Raw genomic sequence first — 16,174 nt, forward strand, 5'->3', positions numbered from 1 at the left:
AATTTTAGAAGATGTAATAAATCAGATTCAGCATCAGGAATTGCTTGTGGAAAAACCAAACATTGTAGGTGGTAAAAGGACAAGAGTTTTAGGGCTTTCTAAAGAAAATGTTTAATCAGGATCTGTTAGGATAAATGCTCTGGATATTCCCACTGCAGTAAAGCTACTGCAAAACCATTACCTAACACAGGTGTTTATGAGGAGGCAGAAAGAAGATAGGCAAACATAGGAGGTCAGAGAGTTTTGTATTATACTATAAGTTTTATGGACAGGCTAACTCAAGCATCTTATCTCTAAGGAAAGATTGTAAACCCTTAGCAAGCCAAACAGTGCTTACCTCCAGGGGGGTTGTAAATCTTTAGCAGACCTAGTTCGGAGGATTATCAACATCCCCTAATTAACTAACAATAAACTACGTAAACAGACCACAAGTTTTACAAGCCCCTGGCCCTCTACTTACTAAATTGGCAAACAAGTCACTAGTTCTATGTTTGCTCTGCTTAAGAGGCTGTTAGGCCAAGATTTTTTTGTAGACACTGCTTCTACCAGGTTACTCTTTCGGTTAAAATATAAACTTTGTAAATGTTCTGGGGGATATGTCAACTTTAAGGTGCTTCTTTGTAAGATTACTATAAAACTGTTGGCTTGACTTCAGTAAAGCACAGAAGATCCAAATCAACATTACGAGGTGTGGTCTCTATCATTTCGTCTTTCTGTGCCTTCCTGATATCCGTCCGAATTCTCTGATTTTCCCTCGGACTCGGGGCACCCGAGGGGGCCGGTCCGAGGCAGCCTCGGTCCCATTGGACCACAGGGTCTGTGTGCTGGCCCAGAGAAAGCTCTTCCCAGCCATCCAGTGAGGCACAGATGACTTCAACACATCAATGCTGATCTCTTATTAAAGAACAGCTTGTCCTTCAGCCCCACAACAGCACACAGATCTTAGCCAAAATCTGACAGGAATGGTCCTTCTCACAGTTTGATAGGAGTCCTTGAACCCCTCTGAAACCTCCCCCAAACCAGGCCTCAGCTGTCTATGTTTCATATCTTCCATGCTTACACCAAAATGGCCCATTGAGCCCCAAGAACATCATTCAATTGCTTTTCTAATCCAAAGTTTCACATGCTTCTGCATTCCACTCACAAAATGGTCCAAGACATATGGTCATGTTGTTAACAGCAACACCCACTCTCGGTGCCAATTCCTGCTCAAGTTTTATCTCTGACGTTGAGCTAAAACTGTGACGAAAATGAGCTTGGGGGGCCACAGGGTGGAATGAGACAGAACTCAGGCTGGAGCTTGAAGCAAGAGCATGGCCTAGCTACTGGCTCCCTTGGGCAGGCTGATGCTTGAACAGCTTTCCTACACATCCTAGGACGGCTTGCCAGGGGATGGCACTGATACACTGTGCCAGGCTCTCCTACATCCGTGACCAGTCAAGACAGCCCCGAGAAGAGAAACGCGATCAGGCTAGTCTGATACGGACAATCCCTCAGTGGAGACCCTCTTCTCAGGAGAGCGTGTAGACTGTAGGAAGCTGAGAGCCAAAGCCAACCAACACAAGGACCCGTCCTCGCTTCCAGGTAACCTTAACCCCTAAAGTTTGGCTTGTGGTTTTAAGTACACCTGCACATATCCCGGGCTACCTGCTGTAACCCTAGGGAGAAACAGAGGTGCTGGAAGCTAGCAGACATGCAGATAAGGCTGCATGCTTGTGGTTCTCCTCCTGCCTGGGGGGTTGTCTCCCACTGGCCCACGAAGTCAGGGAGGAGCACAAGATGAGGCACAAGGCTGGAAAGGCCATTGAGCACTGTATGGAGATCAAACACTCCGGAAACCACTTCAGGGAGCTAGTTTTGTAAGACCTGGGGTCTCACAGCTCAGGAGTTTAAGATTGCGCCCTTCCCAGAAACTCCCCCAGACCAAGACTCATTGCAAAAGCAAGAGGTTTATTAACCATTGCGCAATGGGGTCACCCCTGCCGGTCAGCAAAGAGTGGCACCGGGAGACAAAGGCCTTTAGGTTTTTAAAAGAAAAATTGCGGGAGATTTGAAGTTGCAGTCTTGGCAATCTAGGATTGGACGAGGAAGCTATAAAGTAAGATAATTGGTTAGTCTTAGGTGCTCAAGCTTGGCCAGTCCTGCCAAGTGTGGATGCAGCTGCAATTTAAGGTGGGGGTGGTTAGCTTATTCTTGAAGATTAGGGGCTGCGGACTTTTGGCTGCAGGTCAAAAGCTACTCAGAACAAGTCTGGGTTCATTGCTAAGAAATGCTATCTCAAAGACAAGGGTCTGGTCCTTTTTTTTTTGCTGAGTGAAGGTCATTGCTTGCTTGCCTTTTTTTTTTTTATATCTGTCCTCACAGATAGGGTCACATTCCTCCATTCTCTGGAAAGGTACTAAGAGGCTTTAGCTTAACCTGAACCTAAAACTCAAAGCTATAGGCTTTAGAAGACATACAGGTTACAAAGTTAGTCTAACCCTTTCAGTTCAACTTTAATTTCAGAGAACAAAAGCTATATTATATACCTCTTGGAGAGTGGGTGGGGGGCCCCAAGTATAGGTGTACATAATTGGTTGGAACTAGGCACTTTAAAGATGCTTGATTTGCATTAGACAGCATTCTCCTATTGTACGATCCGGAACACAGTACCTAATTATCCTACAGGCACGGGGAGGGGAGAGCTAGGAGGGAGCTGTGTCAAAGGCCATATATCAAATGTTGTTAGGGCCATCTATGTCTAGACAGGCTCTCCAGATGGAGTCAGGCAGAGAGCAGGAGGCCCTGCTGGGGAGAGGGGGTCCTGCACCTTAATACTGAGCTCAGAACGCTATCCAGACTGGAAGGACTGCAACCTCACCCAGCAGAGCCCTTCAACATATTCTCAGAATACCATGAATACCAACTGGCAAATGTCCCTCTCCACCTGACAGCTAGAGCTGCAGAGCTTTGTGGTCCCAGTCAGACACGAACTAACCTTGCATCAGCAAGGAAGAGTAGAAGAGTGAAGTCATCCTTCAGCTTCCTTGAAAGAAGATTTGTCAGTGTTTGGAGTGGGGAATGAAATAATAAATAAAAAAAAGGTATAAAAAGAAACAAGGCTGGAAACCCTCTCCACCAAGGCTGACATGCACAAAAGCACAGATTACACAAATGATCTACAAAGGTCCTACCTTGGAGCTCAGGGCTGCCATCAATCATCTAAGCTCTCCACTCACTTCTTTCTTTGGAAGTTTCTCCTTCTTGATAAATGGTCTCTGTTTCTACAGCTGTCCGCATGTCTCTGTCCAGCTTCTTAGTTCATCTCACAAGAACCTAGAATTCCTGGCAGCTGCCATCAGATTCTCATGTTTGTCTATAACATCAAAACATGCCCTCTATCATCTTCCATTGTCTAAATGTTAGGAAACCATCTCAGACTCTGAGAGAAGGAGGAGAAACAAGGTCATACTACAGAAGAACAGACATGGCTTTGGCCATTACTGCAAAATAGACATGGTCTCAAACAGTTTTGCTTGCTTTTGATTTAAACATTTATGTGGAGGATTTTTAAAATCACAACATAGAGAGAGTGTTGTTTTAAGAAGTATCAGTAGTACTGATAACTAATAATTCTAACTAGTTCTCTGCAGATAGGTATTTAAATAACATTCTCTTTCTTTGTCCCACTCTCTCTTTAAATTTAAATGTCTTTTCCCTAATAGAAATCATGTTGAAATTATTCTAGCACATACATTTTGTCATATATTTGCCAATATATGTAAAAGGTAAATACATGTATTTTAATTTTGCTTATATCTATTGTCTCTGGCTTAAGTTGTGAAGAACCCTACCATCGCAGAAAATTAGAAATCACACAAGATATATTAAGCAATCCTTTATTGACATAGGGTCTGCTGCATTGGAATCAAATGTTAGGCCTGGCTAAATTGGCTTGGGGACCTCTTTATGTGCAATTACACTCTGGGGGTGGGTTTTGGGAATATTCTTTAAGTGTGTCTCCAGTTGGTTCTTCTCTTCTCTAACATTTCAGAAGACTCATTCAATTTCTTCCCTGTACGTGTATATCCATGCATGATGTGTTTATGTAAGTATGTGGGAGAGGCTCACAGTGTAATCCAAAATAGACCTGAACTTGTAATTGCTGCCTCAGTTTCTTTCAGAACTTGAATGCCTGCACCGCATACCTGTACCCCCACACGCTGTGAGTGGGAAAACTAAAGGCTTTTTGGTACTCTGCTATGATTCTCTTAATGTGAAATGTGTTCCTTGGGCAAGGCATGGTGGCACACACCTTCAAAGCTCCAATGGCAGAGGCAGTTGGATCTCAATGATTTCATACCAGCCTAATATACATAGAGAATTCCAGGAAAACCAGAGCTACATAGTGAAACCTAGTCTCAAAAACAAGCGATAGATAGATAGATAGATAGATAGATAGATAGATAGATAAAATATATTCCTCACAAAGCTAAAAATTATTAAATTTGGGTCATATAGTTGTCCCAGTACTTAATAGCATGCTTGATTTCTAGTAATGTTGGGGTTTTCTTTTGCAGGTACTCAGTCTTTAAGATCAAAGACTTTTAAAACAGAATCAAAAGAAAACTTGAGCACCATTAGATTCTTGGAGGAAAACAACAGAGCAGGCAAGCTGTGAATTTGAGCCCTTGCCAGAAGTAGGGAGAAGGATGAGAGAGAGAGAGAGAGAGAGAGAGAGAGAGAGAGATGTGTGTTTGAGCTAGAGATACGTGTCTGCGACGATTATGAGGACTGATAGGACATCGCAGAGTCACGACAAGCAGGCCTAGGATTCGGGCCCATGTGGTGGTCAATCTAGATGGGATTTAGAATCACCAGTAGAAACAGACTTGTGGGCAGATCTATGATGGAGTTTCTAGATTTGGTTAGCTGAGTTGAGAAGACACACCCCAGATGTGACTGGCACCAGGCTGTGGGCTGAGATCCTGGCCTATATAAAAAGGAGAAAAGTGATGTGAGCATCTGCATTTGTGAGTTTCTTCTTCCTAAAGATGACCAGCTACATTTTGACCTTGTCACCATGTCTCCTATGCCAATATGGGCTCTGACCTTCACCTGTGGGGCACAATAAACTCTTCGTTCCTAAGTTGCTTTTGTTGTGTGTTTTATCCCAGCAAGAAGAGTGAGAATACGTTCAGTGTCTAGAAAGGCAGGCAGGACCAGAGAAAGAAAAGGCGGGCACTCTCTGTGACAACGGGCAGGCTTGGCAGCAAAGACCATCAAGCAGCCGTATTGATGGTCCCGCGCAGCTCTCGCCACACTCAGGCGTGCTTCCCTCCTTCTCGTAAGCGTCTCCATTTCTACCTATAGCACTGACTCCCTGGTCCAATTCTTTGTTCTCGGACATGAGAATCTGTAAGGCCACTGGCTGCCACCGAGAGAACCACTGTTTGTTCCAGGCAAAACCTGACTGTAGGCCCCTGAGCTCTTTGTCTTAGAATATTTATTCGGAAATTTTGAAGTTGCAAATACCCAATAAATCTCCAACCCAGGGTTACCTTTCTTCCCTTTGACTGTAACCACCAGAAAGTGAGAGACCAAAAAATTAAAAAGTAGGTTTTTGGGGTTATTGGATTAAAGTTTAAAGCACAAGCCTGAACAAGGCCAAGCATGTCGAGACATGTCTGCCCAGGTGGGACTAGAAATACTCTTGCTAAGAAATCAGCTCAGATCGCCCTGCTCCCCTGGCAATAGCCAATCAGCACAGGACAGGACATTCCAATTGAAACCCAAGACCACACACACAAAAGAAAGAGAACCAAAAAGCTAGAACCATATATGGGTTTGGCGCCTTCCCACTGAGAGACCAAAAGATTAAAAATCAGCAGTTATTATTGGTATTTAAGGCCTTAAATAGCTGGGTGAGGTCCAGTAATGCCCTGAGGGTAAGAACCTGCTGTGCTGCATTCTTTCCCCACCACTAGAGGTACAGTTGCTAGAAAATTGGCCCATCCCCCTACGGAGGGACACCAGATCATTAATGGTCTGGGGACCTTCCTATAGCCAATCAATTTAAAATGCAGCATTTTGACTAATAGATGCTTGCCAGGCAGGAAATGCCTCTGCCTTGGGCATGCTGGGAGGGACCAGAATCTTTGAATCACCCAACTAGCCTAAGCACAGGGCTCTCAGCTCTCACCTCTTCGGCAGTGGGGGTGTGAGCCTGAGCTGCAGCTTGTAATTTGTAATAAAAAGATCTTCATGCGACTTGCAATGGACTCGGCTCCTGGTGGGGCTCCTGGTGGTGGTCTTTTGGGGTATCTCGATTTGGGCAGAACACCACAGCCAATCATTTTAAAATGCAACATCCCCTTTTGTTTTTTAACCAGTAAAAGCTTACCAGGCTGTAATTCCCCTGCTTTGGGCACACTGAGAAGGAATGGGACCTATAAATCATCCTCCCCACCTTGAGCTCAGGGCTATACTCCCAACCTCTGCGGCAGTGAGGGTGCGGGCCTGAGCTCAAGTTCATAATAAAGAGACCCTACTGCATTTGCTGGAATATGCTTCTTGGTGGTCTTTGGGGTCCGTGAGACTTGGACATAACAAAAGAAGGCCACTCTGTCCCGTCTGTGTAAGGCTCAGAACTATAACTGATAGTGATAGCTATAAGTTAGCAAACACAGTGATCAAACTTCCCAGCCAAGGCTCTTTCTCCTGTTAATTCCTGCAATGGGATTAATTGGATCAGGAGGAGACAGACATTCTGCAGAGGGGCAGACAGCCCATGCTTTTGTCTTTGAGGAGTGTGTTGAGCTGGGCCACAACCGTGTGTCCAACTGAGCGCCCAGCTTTGTAAAGACACAAGTACAATGTTCAGCTTTAAGGGAGAACGAAATCCTGTTATTTGCTGCCAAATAAACAAAACTGATGATTTCATGTTAAGTCAACTGAGAGAAACACAGAGAGAGATAATAGCTACGTTTTTTCGTTCTCATGTATGGAAACTGAAAAGTGTCTCGTAGACAATAGAAAAGTGAATACTGGAAACGGGAAAGACGAGATGGGAGGAGGTGAAAAGGGAGTGGTTAGATTTGATTATGTGCATCAGTTTAGGTCTATGGATGGTAACATGTTACCCTTAATTTAAATCATTTTAATTGTAGCTTTCATATAAAAGTTCTTACACTTCTTTTCTTAAATACATTCTTCAGTATTTTCATTTCCTTTTGATACTGTGGTGAATGAAAGGTTAAAAAACTTAAGAGTTAATTCCTGGAGCTGGGGCAGAATCACCAGACCACATTCCTTTCAGAATAGAGGGCCAGCAGCAGTCCCCACCCAGATAAACCTCAGGGTATGACTGGAGTCACACAGCCCCTAAGAACCAGAGGTCACATGTCCCCCAGGTAGCCAGGCCTGACTGTTAGCAGTCTTGGCGCCTAACAACAGACCAATCATTTTAAAGGTCAGCTTCCCTAGAGACCACCCTGCTTGCGTTTTGTTCCTCTTACCCAATCCTGTAATGCCAAGGCTTGTACTACCCCACAGGCGTTTTTGTTCCTTTAAAAACCTTGATCTCCCGGAGCCGGGGGTCGCTTGCCCCTATGTCTTTGTAAAGGCTCAAGCTTGTAATAAAAAGACCCTCGTGTGTTTTGCAATGGAGCCGATTCCTGTAGGTCTTTTGGGGGCTCACGCACTTTGGGTGTAACAGTGAATAGGTTAACGTTTTCAGATTGTTCGTTGCTAGTATTTAGAAAGACAGCTGGATGGTAGTGGCTCGGTGGGTAAAATGCTTCCTGAGCAAGCAAGAGAGCCTGTGCCTGGATCTCCAACACCCACATAGGTAGGTCACGTGTGCATCTGTTAGCCCAGCATTGGAGGCACTGTTATCCACTGGGAAGATGGACCCAGGAAGATTCTGGAGAGTAGATACCAGCCAGGGTAGCCAATCAGTGAGCTCCAGTTAGTGAGAGATCCTTTCCTTATTTAGGCCTACTTAGCTTTTCTAGTCAGTTTGAATAATTTGAGTCATCACAGGAATTGTGTATACTTTCTTGTTGTTAGGAAGAGCTCAACAGAGATGAGCCCTCACCCAGTCTATAGACAATTGACAGTCTTTATTTCAGCCCAATGTGACTACATCCCAGCGTTTGGGGGTCTGGGGGTGGCCCTGAGTGTCCAAATAATGGCATTCTTAAGCAGAGACCTTGTCAAGGCATCTGGCTTGGCACACGCAGAGGGGACTTCAAAGAATAAGCAGTTGGAAGTGAGCAGTTTCACCAGAAGCTAACTAAAATAAGCAGTATTTTGGCTGGATTTGTGTCTTAACTTGACACCAGTTAGAGAAAGGGCACTTCGGTTGAGGAAATGCCTCCATGAGATTCAAGTTGTCAGGCAGTTTCTCCATTAGTGATTAAGGTAGGAGAGTTCAGATAATTGTGGGTGGTGCCATTCCTGGGCTGGTGGTCCTGGGTTCTATAAGAAAGCAAGCTGAGCAAGCCAGGGGGAGCAAGCCGGTAAGCAGCATCCCTCCACGGCTTCTGCATCAGCTTCTGACTCCAGATTCCCACCCTGTTTTAGTTCCTGTCCTGACTTCCTTCAACGATGAACAGTGCTGTAGAAGTGCAAGCTGAATAAATCCTTTTCCTCCCAACTTGCTTTTTGGTTGTGGTTTTCATCACAGCATTAGAAAGCTTAGCTAAGACAAGGAGTTAGCTAGCCGGAGTGTAGTTCAGAACACACAGGCAGCTCAGATGGACAGTGAGCTGGAGGAGATGCCACACAAACAAGCAAGCATTCTCAATAAAGGCTAAGGTACATCAGCTAGGACACCCTGATCTTGGGTTCCGAGAACAGCTGTGTAGATTTCCATGGGGTTCTCCATCAAGGGGTTCAAATTCTAGTTAAACCTGAGATAGCCTCAGCAAGAATACGAGATGAAGAAAACTTGGTACTACCTTGCCTCGTCACATTGTGAACAATACTGATTTTATCTTGGTAATTTTATAGTATGCATGTATACCAAATCAGATATTAAAAATCTAATCTCAACATTTTAAAAGGGTGTTGCCAGGTTAAGCAATAACTTCATCTTTCTGAAACCTGAAATAGCCCAGCTCAACAGTGACAATATACATGTACATTTCATATGGAGCCAAGACTGGAAATCATGAAGTGAGAGACCAAAGGATAAAGTCGTTAAGACCTAGAGTAGGTATGGTAAAAAGTTAGTAATGCCCTGAGGGGAGAGCTATCTCACTGCATTCTTTCCCCACCCACTAGAGATACAGTTGCTAGGAAACTGGACCATCCCCCTAGGGAGGGACACCTGGTCATTAATAGTCTGGGAACCTTCCTATAGCCAATCAATTCAAAGTGTAGCATTTTGACCAATAGATGCTTGCTAGGCAGGAATTGCCCCTGCCTTGGGTATGCTGGGAGGGACCAGAATCTATAAATCACCCAACTAACCTGGGCACGAGAGCTCAGCTCCCACTGCTTCGGTGGTGGGGCTGTGTGGGCCCAAGCTGCAGCTTGTAATTTACAATAAAAAGACCCTCATGTGTTTTGCAACTGAGTCGTTTCCTGTAGATCTTTTGGGGGCTCGCGAACTGGGTATAACAGAAGGAATCGCTCCATGTGGCCAGTCCTCTGGTGCCTTTGTTAGGCCCAGCAAGAGCCTAAATATAAGAAGGTATGAAGAGAACCCAGGAAACTAATCATCCATCAATGCAAAATCGTAAGAGGTTCATTTTGACCATTGCGCAATGGGGTTACCCCTGCTGGTCAGCAAGGAGTGGCACCAGGAGACAAAGACCTTAGGTTTTTAAAAGACAAGGCGAGGGAAATTCTAGGGGTTGCCTTCTTGGCAATTCATGATTGGATGAGGTATTTAACTTTAAAATAATTGGTTGGTTCTGGGCACCCTTAGGTCTGGTCAGCCCTGTCTTAAATATCTGATCTTCAAGTCAGTTTGGAATTTCCTGCCATATGAGATATGGCCACAGTTAAATGTGGGAGGGTGATTAACTCATCCCGTGTCTGTTCTGAGGAATGGGGGTTACAGGCTTTGGATCAAAGGTCAGGAGATGGATTGGGGCCATTTGGCCCAGTTTCCAAACAAAGTTCATCTCACAGGCGCCAGCCGGTGATTTTCTCTCCATTTAGTAGAGATCTCTGCTTGTTCTCTTCCTTATCTCTGCCCTCACAGATGGCTGATGTCAGGAACTTTTACATTCCTCATTCCTTGGCTCTCTGGAGAAGCACTAAGAGGCTTTAACTAACATGAGCTTAAAACTTGCAAATATAAGTTATAAGGCAATTAAAGAAACATAGGTTATAAAGTTAGTCTGATTCTTTCACCTTCTGCTCTGTGTTTAAATGTCTTCAGCGTGCAGAAGTGAGGAGGAAAATCTCCATCTCTTGGAGTTTGTTTACTGAAAGCATGAGGTCAAAAGATGAAGCTCATGACATAAACATCATTCAAACTTTTCCCTGTTTTCTCAGTGCTTTGCAGAACATTTCTAGTGGACACAGATTCATTAGTGTCCACTCCCCCACAATCCAGTACATAGAGTAGCCAAACTATTGCAAGAACGCACCTTTTTCTTTTCTTTTTCATAGGGTCATAAACATAGACCAATTTGTTAGGACACGTCCCAAAGGCCTGTTGCCAGGAATGGAGCTAAACCATGACTTTTACAGATAGGGCTCTGACGTGGACCAAACAGAATCAAACAGAAAGGTACCTTTAAACCGAAGGCCAAGGGGCCATGAAGTGGGAGGCAAAACAAACAAACAGAACCCTGAGCAGAATACTAAGTGTGTTTAAGCCAGAGAGCAAACTCCCTGTAACCTGAGAACAAAACCTATTCAATTCTTAGGCAGTGCTGGGAGCTGGAACAGGAGAGATCATCCAGGATTTCACTGCCTGCTTGTAGTTTTCCAGCCCAGAACCCTATTCCCCTCAGTCCAGTCTGGCAGGGAGCAGGACTCCTTGATAATGCAGTGACTGAATAGAGGCCCCCACACTGTCCTGGTGTCACCAGGGACTGGAATTCTGAAGCTCATGTTGCTTTTCAGCAGAGATGCCAAAATACAGAAACAGAAAGAGGATCTTTTAAAAAACATTTCCTAGGTTTATTTCTTTACTTATTTTCATGTGTGTGTTTGCCTGCACGTGTGTATGTGCACATCGTGCTTGCCTGGTGTCTGTGGAGGTCAGAAGGGAGATCCCCTGGAACTGGACTCATGGTTGCTTGTGAGCCTGTTAGGGTCTGGAGCTCCCTGAAGAAAACACCCCAGACTCAAACAGTAGGAAAACAGCACAGAGCAGTTTATTCTGCATAAATCCAGTGCCCTGAGGTTCACGCCTATGCAAGGCAAAATGGTGAAGAACCCTGAATTGAGCTCACAGGTTTCTTTTATAGGTACTCAGGGGAATCTCAGAGTGAGTTAGGTAATCTTTAGTATAATTGAAACATTAAAACTTATAAGCTCCGGCAAAAAACTGAGGGCAACTTTGAGGTGCTCAGCGAACTTTTGGGTTGGTCATGAGTTAAGCAACCTTATCTTTCCTGCCAGATGTCCAGCAGAGGGTCCAGCAGAGGGTCAGGAGGCCTGTGATTGGCTGCCCGTTTTCTGTGGGTTTTCTAGCACATGTTAGCTTGCGGCAGGGAAATGGAAACTCAGGCCTGCTCCTTTTGACAGTGAACTGAGGCCTGTAAATAAGTCCAGACCTTCTTTCAGGCTCCAGTGGGGTTTTCAAATGGAGCCTCAACTTCTATCAGGGTCCCACAAGCCACCATGTGTGTGCTGGGAACTGAACCCAGCCTGACCTGCATTGTAACCAACCTAACATCCAGGGCTACATAGTGAGACCCTGTCTCCAAAAGAGAAAGAAAGAAAAAGGAAGAAGTGAGGAGAAGAAGTAGGAGGATAAAGGGAGGGTGGGAGGTATGAAAGAAGAAAAGAAACTAGTTAGCTCAGTAAAAACTAGGGAACAAGCCAGTACACAGTGCTCCCCATGGTCAGTTCTTTCTACAAGTTGCTTTTGGTTATGGTGGTTAGCCCGGAAAAGAAGACAAACTAGAACTAAACATTTACATAAGTTATCTGCATATGCTATGTCATTGTATGTAAATGACTTGAAAATCCATGGATTTTGGTTTCCACAGGGAACATAGAGTCAGTTTCCCAAGAATACCAAGAGACAACTCTGCTCCTTGTAATGACATCAACTACCTGTGAGAAGCCACTGCTTTTACTCTCAAAACCCAATTACAGTCCAGGTGATGGGGAGTGTGATACCAGTGAAGGTGGCCTCATATCTGTTGAGGACAGATAACAAGTCACAGAGACAGAACTGAGCAGGCCATTGCTAGCCTTCCCCACAGTCTTCTAGAAGAGGCTTTAGGCATCCAACTCCTGGGCGGACAAATGCAGCCAGTCCCTGTGGCTTGATGGTATCAGTCATTATAAAATATGATGATGATGAAGTTTGGGACAGGCTTTGTGCCATCCATCCATAACTCTGGATCCAGGACAAGTATAAGAGGTAGCTTTCCACCAATGTGTCACAGTGCCTAAGATAACATACTAGAAGGAGAAACTTGCTTTGAGTCACAGTTTCAGAGACTTCAGTTCATGATCTCTTGGCTTTGTTGTTTCTAAACTTGCTGTGAAGCTGAACATTATGGTGGGAGGGAACGTACTGTGCAGCAAACTGCTTATCCTCATGCAGACTGGGAAGAATGAGTGGAGAAGAGACGGGGTAGAGAAGACAGAAGAGGGTCCCAGTATCACCTTCAGAGGCATGCATAATGACCTGAATTCCCTCCACTAGGTTCTTCTCCCCTTAGTATCATGGGCTGAGGAGCAGATTTTCAACACATGGGCTTTGTGGGATATTTAAAATCCAGACTATAGCAATATACCGCGTTAGCAGGATTGTTTTGAAAGAATTAAATTTCAAAATAGGAAGTTAGATCTGGAGCAAGTGGTATAGGATCTGCCTAGCATGCACAAAGGAGGCCCTATCTTTGTTCCCCAACAGCACTCAAAATAAGAAGGGCACTTGGACTCCATCCTTAAAATCCTCTTATCTTAAATTACTCTTCTACTGCCATGACCATGACAGTGGTAGTTTGAATGAGGCTGTCCTTCATAGGCTCCTATATTTGTATAGTTGGACTGAAGTTGGCGGAACTGTTTAGAAAGCACCAGGAGGCGTGGCCTTTTTGTCAGAGGTTTCTAAGGTCCACATCATTCCTAGTTGTCCCCCTCTTTCCCTTGTGCCTGTGTAAGAAAATGTCCTGTCTTAGTTACTGCCCCAGCACCATGCCTGCCTCCCTGTTGCCATGCTCCTTGCCATGCTAGTCATGTGGACTTATCCTCTGGAGCTGTAAGCTTCTAATAAACTCTTTCTTCTTTAAATTGCCTTGGTCATGATGTAACCAAGAGAAAAGTAACTTGCTTCTCTGACCTGTGAACCTGGCCATTTAAACATATTTTGGTGAATATGTGTGTAATTTACTCCTACTGTTTATCTTGTGTCTATTTAATTACTGATAATAACTCTCAGCATAGTAAAAATTTGCTTTCTCTACAACCTTTTATCTACAAACCCCTTATTTTGCATGTCAATCCTCAGAGGTGAGTAATCATCTGTCTCTGTTTCATAAATAAATAGTTGGAGGTGTGTTGGTATAATGTTCTTTTAAAATGTATACGCCTTACCCTTGTTAATTTAAATGCTGATTTCCCCACCCCTAACTCTCTGGCTTTCTGGTTTCAATCCGGATATTGCATTGTGATACTCATTCTAAGCATCCTGTCTCAACTCTTGTGTAAACAAACCAAAATAAAGGAACTAGACACAATGTTGAGCTGGGAAGAGCCAGAAGACAGGAAAGAGGGGAGGAGCTAGAGAGCAGGCAATGAGTGGGAGGAGAAGGGTCGAGAGGAGAGTGAGGAGACGGAGCTGGAGGAGAGATCTTGGAGGACATGGAGCATGAACCAGACCTAAGATTTCACAAAAAGCAAGTATAATGTGGGAAATCTAAATGTTAGGAAACTGAGGGCTTGGAGGTTTAGGAGGGAGTAAATATTGTGTTCTAGGTTAACTAAAAACCCAGTCTCTGAGTGGTAATTTGGTTATACAGCTGTTTAAGATTAACAGCAAGCTTTACTAGAAGATAAACCAATGGTAAATATTAATAACCGACTACAACAGAGGTCTTAAGTAATTTACCCAAGTTCACACAGCTGTTCAAGGAAGGATGTGGATGAGACCCTTGCCTGCCTCAGCCTCGCCGTGGACTTGACCTTCAAGCATCTGTGAAGGTCGAGCCTGCTAAGGGAAGAGGCTGTTGTACACCATGCTGCGTGCTTATGGGATGTTACCCCCAAATCACAGGTAGACATCTTAACTCCCCGTGCTAGGCTATTAGGAGAGGAAGTTACAGCAGGAAGTATGGTCATGGGGTGGAGCCATTGCACTCTGCTGCGGGGATACCACAAAGCCCCAGCCCATGCCGCCAAGTAGAGGGTGCGCGCTAGAACCTAAGCATGATGGGAGCCATTGCACTCTGCCATGCCGGGAAACCACAAAGCCCCAGCCCATGCCGCCTAGGAGAGGGTGCGCGCTAGAACCTGGGCCTGACGGCACGCTGGGCTTGGACTCGGAGCCTCCCAGTCTGTGAACGAATCTTTTCAGCCGTTGCTTGTGCAGCTCCAGGCAATGGCCCTTGCTGTGCCAGCCCTAACTGATGCAACATGGGAGAAGTGAGGCTGGTTGCCTTTGGACTGAGGATTATTTTTCTCCTGAAAATTTTTTCATTTGACCTCCACTTTACAACATTGAAATTGGATTATTACCTTATAAGCAAATACGTAAAATCACAAAATTATGCCTACTGAGAACCATATATATATATATATATATATATATATACATATATTTTTTAATGTATGAAATGTGTGAATGCTCTGTCCGCATGTACACATGCATGCCAGAAGAACACATCATTTCCGTTTATAGATGGTTGGGAGCCACCATGTGGTTTCTGGACTTGAACTCAGGACCTCTGGAAGATAAGCCAATGCTCTTAATCCCTAAGCTGCCTCACCAGTCCCACGTGAAGCTTTAACGTGTTTATGTTGTTAAAATGATTCATCTTCTTGCATTCACTTCAGTGCTGGGATTACAAGTGTGTGTCATTGTGGCCATTGTGTGTGGAGTGAGTGTGTGTGCGTGTGCAAGAGAGAGAGAGAAAGTGCAGGTGTCTACGCTTGGGTGTGGGAGGCATATGCATACATGTGGAGGTCTTGTATGTCACTGTTCCCGAGACGATATGAACACACATCTATTCACCCCAAATTAACACTATCCCCAGTGGCAACCATGGTGAAGCCAAGAGTTTCGTGGGCTAGTTTTTGCGAACTGGTGAGGGGTTGCATAGAGAAGCAGGGGTGGCTGGGAGGCAGGTGCATTCCCAGGAAAGCCTGGCCAAGCGGAAGGTGCAACTCCCGCGGCAGCCCGGGACTCTGCATGACTTACGGCAGATCACAGGCCAGCGTCTCCACCAGCAGCTGTCCGCTGGTTCTAGAGCCTCCCGGAGGGCCCTGCTGCGTCTCGCCACGGTTTCAGCCTCCTGGGCAGGCTCAGTTCAAATATGTCCTGAGTCTCATGAGCCTATCACCATCTTTTCCCTTAAGGGAACATTTCAATTTGGGGAAGAAAAAGAAACTGCGATATGAAATAGGGCAGATAGCAATCTCACTTGTTCCTCAGACGCCATCCACACTGTTTTTGGAGACAGAGCCTGTCATTAGTCTGGGGCTCGCCAAGACCTGACTAGGCTTGCTGGCCCATAAGCCCTGGGATGCACCTGTTTCTCACCGCTGCTGGAATTACAGTCCTGCCCATTGTGAGCAGCTTTTTGGTGTTAGGTCCTCATGGTTGCAGCCGAGCACTTGACTGACAGAGTATCTTCTCAGCCTGCACTGGGTCTGGTTTTATGCCGTGTTGGAGATCAAACCCAGGACACACACGCTAGACAAACACTCTGCAAGCTGAACTACATCTCATCCCCAAAGCTTGCCCTTTTCTGGCTGCATGTCTCCGTCCGTATTCATCAGCTGTGGCCACAGGGGCACTCCATCCTGTGGCAACAGTGAGTAGTGCTGC

This window comes from Psammomys obesus, unplaced genomic scaffold (genome assembly GCF_907164565.1).
Source record: "Psammomys obesus unplaced genomic scaffold, mPsaObe1.curated_primary_1811, whole genome shotgun sequence".
In the NCBI taxonomy this organism is placed as follows: Eukaryota; Metazoa; Chordata; class Mammalia; order Rodentia; family Muridae; genus Psammomys; species Psammomys obesus.